Here is an 8,565-nt window from a genome sequence, read left to right on the forward strand (position 1 = left end):
TTATCTTTTAACTACTCAAATGTCCAATAGAACGTAATTCAAAACAGCTAAAGAAAGCTAATCCGTGAATTCGCTACAGTCAACAAGAGCAGTTTTCTAAACAACAACAAACTAAGTAACTATTACAGACTGAGAGGTTTTCCTCCTTTTATAAGATTTTAAAAGCATGTGCGAGAATTTATTGTACTTTCTCGAAATCAAAAAGGCATAATTATTTCCATTTAATTTATAATTTAACTAACATTAGCTTTTTAAATACGAAATTCGTAACACTGCCCCTTCCCAAGGACTGCACGTCCCGGGCAGTACAATCTCCGGACAGGAAGCCAAACTTACAGCTAAGGCATGAATGCAATAATAAGAATCACATTACGATAATAAACAACATGAACAATAAATACAATAAATAAAACAAATCAAATACTAAATGCAAATCAAATACTAAATACAAATCAAATCAAATACACATTTGAAAACGAAAAGGACCATGGTCTTGTACTATTTACAATTATTTACATTACGTACTCTGGCCATAGTAATGAGCTAACCTGTCGTAATGAACGACTTTAGGTTTACAGTTCGAAGACTCACGGATCCGAACCCCGACGTCATTCTGCCTATTTAGGACTTTGTGCGGACCATCCCAAGGTGACTGTCATTTAGGCCTGACTCCTTTTCGTCGAATCGGGTTTCACAACCACACCTTGTCTCCTTTGTTGGATCTATGTCCAGTAGCTCTCGTGTCGTATCTGGTCTTCGGTTTCTCCGTTGCCAAGTTGACTCGCTTACCTGCAGAACGGTGCATCACTTCAAACCAAGCCTGGACATCTTGGATGTATTTCTCAGGCGATGAAGGCACATCCGTAGGGCGATTAAACAGGCGGTCACGAGGCAGACGAAGGTCTCGACCGAAGAGCTTCTGGGATGGAGAATAGCTGGTAGTCTTGAGTTTCTTTTCGACCCTGGTATGATTTCGGCAGCTTCCCGAGCTCGATCTTTCGGACAAGGCGTCGACATTTCCAGGCAAGGATTCCTTCTGAGGCTGGATAGTCATGTCCTCAGATGCTGAAAGCAGTTTGTTGTTTTTGAAGTCTAAGGAAAAATTATATTTCCTTAAAAAGTCCAATCCGAGTATGCATGGATCTGTAATATCCACCACATAAACCGTATGATGGTAGGCGGCACTTCCAAACATGATGTTCACGTTTAACCTTTTCCCGTGGGCTATAGGGGCCAATTTTGAACATATTATAGCCATTTAGTCACTTATTTTAAATGAAAGAAACAGAAAAACAAATCCAGAGGGACTTGCACTTCCGAATCCATATTAAGGAGTAAATTTTAAATCTCTATAGTTTACTGAAATTTCTTGAGACACATTTACAGTCGTGAAAGTGAGGGACATATATGTCCCAGGCCCCGGGAAAAGGTTAACTTCCCAGCTATGTCGATCTTATCACCAGACGCACTCTGGAGGGTAGCACAGGATGGCGTCCAACTAAGTTTATCTTTAAACTGTACAGCTACATCTTTCCTAATGATGGTAACATTAGCTTCTGTGTCAATGATCATATTGCAAGGAACTGCATCGATATTTCCATTGAGGGACAGTCCATTACTGTTGCCACTCATTCTACAAATCTTGACTGCTTTAAAACAAGGTTTTCCATTATCTGGAAACCTCCGTTCCTCGATATGGCCATTCATTTGTTTCCTGCGTCGTTGCTGGGAAATGATCTTATTTTCCGTACCCTGGGGTGTTCTGCAATTTTTTCGTACATGGCTTTCAGCTCCACAGTACCAGCACTTTGGTTTCTTGTCAGTCCTTTTCCTTCCTGTGGCATTTAATTGTCTGTTTAAATTGTAAGCCTTATTTTCCGTGCTCTGGGTGTTCTGCAGTTCCTTCATAGGTGGCCTTCAACACCGCAATTCCAGCACTTTAAGGTCGGTTTCTTTTCCCACTATTCCGTCTTAAAGCATTCACTGGTCTTGTCAACTCATCCGTTTTATTATCCGTGCCCTGGGGTGTTCTGCAATGCCGTCGTAGGTGACCTTCAGAACCACATCTCCAACACCTTACAGCCACTTTGTTCTCTCTGCTACTCCTTATCAAAGCATTGACTTGTCTGGATAAATCATCTAAACGAGCCATCAGTTGATCCACTGGCTCGTGGACTCGCATAGCTCTGACTGGGTAGCGGTCTCGATGAGTTGCTTGCTGGGCTGCCTCGAATTTCATGGCGTACGACAGAGCACTTTTTATATCCTTCACATCCGCCATTCGTATAGCTTTCTGTACTTCAGGATCCCGGATGCCGTCGATAAAGTACTGCAGGGACAGGATTTCTCTTGTTTCTGTCGGGCACTCCGAAAAGGCGTGATGTGAGAGCCTTTCAACATCCGTGACGAGCTCCTGAAGTGTTTCGATAGGCTTCTATTGACGGGATTTTAGTTGAAGCCTGCTGTAGTCTTTCAAACACTTTTCACCAAAGCGCAGCTCCAATGCTCCAGATAGAGCTTCAAAGTCTAGTCTCTGGTTTTCGGGAAGCATCTGCAGGATATCCACTGCGTCTGCTCTCAGAGAAGCGGCGAGATGACAGGCCTTAGCTTTAGAATCCCATCCATTCGCATCCGCAACTATAGAAAATTGGGTCTTTACACTTGCCAGGATGTCTTCCCATCATATGTGGATAGCTTTAGAGATGGACGAGCAGGCATTGGTAAGAATTTAAAATCATCACTCCTGCTCCCTGCCGTCGCTACGAATTTCTTTAAAGTATTCATTTCTTTGGCAACTGCAGAAACTCTCTCATCAATTTGTTGTTTGATTTGTTGTTTAACGGCACAAACTCTTCCTTCTATTTCTTCTTTGACTGAATCAACTCTGTAACCTATTTGTTGTTCCACGGCCGAAACTGTGTCTTCTATTTGCTCTTTAATGGAAGAAACGTTTCCTTCAATTTGTCCAACTTTAATTTCGACCACGTCTATTATGCTTTCCATAGCCTCAAATTTATTTTCTATTATGCAGGTAATTTCTCCTTTCATTTCGTTCTGACCTGCTTTCATCTCCACTTTAACGGTTTCATCTCTTCCTTAACGGATTCTTGTCCCAATTTCATTTCTTCCTTAACGGAGTTGATGGCCCCTTCCATCTTTTCTTGGAAAGCAGTAAAGGCAGTCATCACTTGCCTAAATTGTTCTTCCATCGCTCTTGTAACTGGCATTCAAAACCCCACTCCTGACACCAAATATTGTTGCGTGCGTACGGGTTCATTACGAAATCAATGCAGAAGTTCCATGAAAAATGAAAAAAAATTTATTATTATCTCAACAAAAATGCTTAAATTTCCTCAAATTATCATGCAGTATTACAATATCTCACAGTAGTTATCTTTTAATTACTCAAATGTCCAATAGAACGTAATTCAAAACAGCTAAACAAAGCTAATCCGCGAATTCGCTACAGTCAACAAGAGCAGTTTTCTAAACAAACAACAAACTAAGTAACTACTACACGAACTGAGAAGTTTTCCTCCTTTTATAAGAATTTAAAAGCGCGTGCGAGAATTTTCTGGTACTTTCTCGAAATCAAAAAGACATAATTATTTATTTAATGTTAAATGCACATGCTCTTGAATTTTTAATTTTCCGGCTTAGCTTTCTTCTTTTAATATTCGTCACGCGCTGCACTGCGCGGGAAATGAAACCATTTAATTTATAATTGAACTAACATTAGCTTTTTAAATACCAAATTCGTATCAATATTTAAAGCGGTTTGCCAGTAAACTGACCGATTCCAAGTCAGCCAATTTCTTTTAAGTTTCTCCCGTCCAGAAAGCTGAGAAAGAGGGTTATATTAGTTTGTAAACTTCAAAAGATACAGCATTTGCAAAGATAACTCTTTACAAGTATGGCGTCCCAACGGAGAGTAACAGACTCTTTTCATTGTATATTTGCAGAACATTGTTGAAGATTCTCAAATCCTATAAAAATATTCCTTTTTATAGTACTTTATAGGAGTATACACATGCTGGACGTTCTTAACTTTGAAGGAGTTGTGCGACATGATGGGTGATTCGTAATTCTTTAGGCACTGATCCAAAGAGATTTGGTCCAAAGGTCTTCGACAGAGCAAAGAATCAAGCCAAAAATGAAAAATGATGAACTCAGATGAGAAAAGATGTGAGTAAAGGTCTTCAAACATTGTCGACTCAAGGAACACTAAGAACTGTAAGGGGTTTTCGGTGAAATCCATCCCACCTTTAGAAAAATATACCATAAATCAGTATTTAATGTAGATCAATATGTTATATTTACTTTACATAAAGAAAATATTTTTAATTTAAACATTTTAACATAAAACTAACGTAATTTACTCATTATTATCATTAACCTGTACTACAGGTAGCAACTACACTTGCCTATTTAGTGATTGGGGTGTGCTTCCATTTTATTTTTACACGAACTGTTGAAGTCTAGCTGTCTAGATCTGTTGATGTTATGTGTAATGGCATTTCCTTTTCTGCGTTTAATTTGTTTTCACATTTTCCTTTTTCTGAAACATACGTTGAGAAAGATTTTTCATTTAAATACGCTGTTCCAAATGTCATTAAAATGTTTACAATAGTTGTGTGAAAAATTTCAAAGTATCCTTCATGAATGGCAAGATTTATGATTTATTATAGTACTCGAAGAGATTTTTCCTTCTTTGTACGAAATAAAGGATTGGATTGGATTGGATTATTCAGTTATGGCAAAGCACACTAGGGCTATCTGCCTAAAGGGAGGGATGCCTTCGTGGAGGACTTTCTAAGGGGAACTGGCTCGTATACACATTACACATGAACGAAATAAAGGAACTACTGTATGTAATCATGAAAAATTCCGGGTACAATATTTCATTCCAAATATAGATTTTGTCTGCTATCGAATGAAACATCTGTACGTAAGGACCGAATAATGGACTCTTTTCTTCCGAACGAATTATAAAACTGATTTAAAAGAGAAGATTTAATTCTGAAGAGATTTTTTTTCGTGGCGTCTGTACGCACGTATGTATGCATCTCACTTAACGAGTAGTCTCAGAAAGTTGAAATTTTGTGTATGGGTCTGCTATATCATGTGGCAATTTTACTCTTAAATATCTCATGTTTTAGAATATCAATAAAGATTTTATACAAAGCTGATGCTTTTTATTTCAAGGCAACTATGTAGTATATGTTTGTAGATGTTAATTGTGCATTTCTTGCTTTAAAACTGATTGAATTATGTCGTTCTTATCTTCCGGTTAAGGTTTTTATGTCTTTAGTTAATCTACGTGCAACATTTGTCGAATTATCAATAATTTAAAATTTGTTTAAGTGCTGCTAAGCTTATTATTTAACCATAACAGCCATTTTTGGTTAAATCTGCACTTTAGCAGAATAGTGAGTTAAATATTTCTGCACATTCAGTGTCCTTTCGCCGAGTGGGACCATAGCGAAACATTTACTTTTATGCATCGAATAACCTGCCTTCTTGCCGCCTGTTGCCAGAATTGTTTGTTTTTGCATATAAACTGTCATTTTAATTGTAAAAATTGTTTCTTTTAGTTCTTTTTAATTGTATTTGATGTTTTATTTTTTATATATATATTTTTCAATGTTTAATCAAGATATTTTAAGGTTTTATGAAATTTTGCCTCATCGTGAAGTGAGAACTGAAGTAATTGAATGAGAAGTCTATCTCTAATGAAATTCAAAGATATAAGTTTAAAAGAAATGCAGCAAAAATGCGTATAATTTAATATTCCGCGCCAGGAAGTCCTATGGTGTCTTAATCAGATTTTTTTATTCAGTCATATTTTTTTTTTTCCTCATCAGAAGTATTCTTTTATAGTTTCCTTCAGTTGAGAAAGATTATTGTCTAAATCCAATTAATATTCGATAAGAAAACTGTTTACTTTTGCGAAGCATTGCACGGCATTCTTTGTTACACGTGATGACTTCGTGTTAAGTTTAAAACGTAATCTGTAACTAAATGTATCTTTATAGTTTCTCATTTAACAAAAACTAATAAACTAGTGTGAATGCTTTATAATAACCTTTTTGAAATTTTCTTTTAATTTTTAGAGCTCCGAAGCTTCGCGGAAAATAACTTGAAGACGACTGGGCTATAGTAAAGATCTCAGATTCCATTTCTACTTTACGGAAAGTAATCGATCTCTTTTCCAGTATCGCATTACGGAGTTTAAATATCATGTTTTTTACATTTCGTTTAAGTCCGAATCGACACCATTTTACCTTTCGACGACTTTCGACAGATCACCGCTGATGACATGAGTTTGAACAACGAAGACACATCATTTAGAATACGGCAAAACACTTACCATTTTCTTTTTTGAATTTCAGTCTGTGAGGATTTTTCTATTTCATTTTACGTAAAAAGATTAAACAGTCCCGCTGAAGACACATGATCTCCGTTAGTAACTTAAGCTTAACCTTGAATCTATCAGTCAGGTAAACAGATTCAAGGTTAAGCTTAAGTTACTAACGGAGAAGGATGGTAACTCTTGCCTCTTGTTGCAAATTAGTTGATTTCTCAACTGGATCGAAAACATTCGTGTTTTTATTTCTCGGCTGTTTATAAGTATGCATCAAAAATGTTCCTCCAGATTTTAAAGAAATCAGCAGATTGTACTCAAACTAACTCATACTGATCCGCCGAGTTTTTCAAAAGTGGTAGCTCGGTCCAGGTTCAAATCCGAACGGGCTAGTGCATGGGCGTCTTCGCGGTTTTCACCATATATAAGTGTATACAAGGCAGTTTCTCATAGAACGTCTCCTACGAAGGAATCCCTTCCGTTAGGCATATAGCCCTTTCGTGCTTTGCCACAATCAAAATTAACCAAAACCAAACATTGTACTGACTCTACATCGAAAGCAGATGACAGGATGTTTTCCAGGGTTATAAGCGCGGATACTTAAATATACGAAAAAAAATAACTTTAAAGGCTCTAAAACTGATGTCTTGACTCTTTATCTAAATTTTCTAGCATTCAATTGATTAACATTATTTGTTAACTGGTTAGGTTCTAATTCTATTAATTTTAGTGCGAGAAGATGCTTGCGCACTCTGACCAATAAAAGTCTCAAATTCTTTTGGCGATTCTTGATGTATTTTAGATATGGATAACAATTCGGTAACGCGACTTTTAATTATTAACCGTTTATTTTCAAATCTGGCTCTAACCGTTTTCCACAGAGATTCATAAGTTTCATTCGTAGTTTGAGTTTCCTTTGCCTGGCCAACAACAGTCGATTGCAAATAACATAAGTTTTGTGACTCGGTTTACTACCGAGACACAAATCTGTGTTATTTGCAGTCGGTATTCATTGTCATCGATTATTGGTTTAAACTGAATTTTAAAAAGAAACCCTACTTGGCAGTTTCAGTTGAATTTAGGCAAGGTAATATCTGGCAGTTTAACTGAACTTTGCTTTTTTAATGCCGCAACATTACTACGAGAAACAATATAATTGCTACTGGGTATAGTGTCCAGTTCCTCTGATAAATGTATAAAGCTTACCTCACATTTCTCGAGGTCAACTTCCATTTCCGAGAAGACTATTGTGTTTGTACTCTTCCCATTCTTCAGAATTTAAAACACATCTTTATATCTTACAAATTTGTTTAAACTAATTTTAATATTGACCAGCTTACACTCCAGTTCTGTAGTATCGACCATTGATTCATCATTAGTCACAAAGCACTTCAATCGTGTTATTTGTGCTTTCAGATGATCTTTTCTTAATAGATTAGATGTATAAGAATATTAATCTCTGATGACCTCATTTTCCTAATATTAGCAAGTACTTCCAAAAAAAAAAAAAAAAAAAAAAAAAGATATTTACTTCAAATATTGCAGAAATACTCCTGCTGATTGGACCACAGTTGTGGAATATCACTGCGAAATAACGAAATTTCTTCATTATCTAACCACTTAATTAGCAGTTATACAAAAGCGAAGGGAACAACAATCTATTAAAACATTAGAATTAAGAAAAATACTTTGTTCGCGCATGCTCGTTACACGATTTATTGCTAAACAACGACTGTAAAGGAGAACGGTTTCTGTTATCAGACGATTATGAGCCAACTATAGTTATTAATAACATGAAATGGCCTGCTATTGTAATTTTTAGCCATAGAGATTTAATAATAAACAATATTAATAGCAATATTGAATAATTAGTAATTTATTCAATCTACTGCACGGACAGTAAAGCAGAAATTTCTGCAATAATCTAATATGAAATGGCCAACAGAGGATCGAAAACTAACAACTTTGTTGTTAATTTTCGAATTTCAGAACATGAATATGAAATCTGGAATGGTCACCTTTTAATTTCAGAACATGAATATGAAATCTGGAATGGTCACCTGTGTGAATATAACTTAATACTGCTAGCCGAGGCTACAACTACAAAACGAGCAAATATTTGCGCAACACTTGGGAACATCACTTTAGTTTCCATTTTTAGGACAGTCAGGCAGCGATTTAGACACCTCAAGATTATGGAA

The sequence above is a fragment of the Stegodyphus dumicola genome, chromosome 11 (genome assembly GCF_044657685.1).
Source record: "Stegodyphus dumicola isolate Sdum_Otavi_A_Nest chromosome 11, ASM4465768v1".
In the NCBI taxonomy this organism is placed as follows: domain Eukaryota; kingdom Metazoa; phylum Arthropoda; class Arachnida; order Araneae; family Eresidae; genus Stegodyphus; species Stegodyphus dumicola.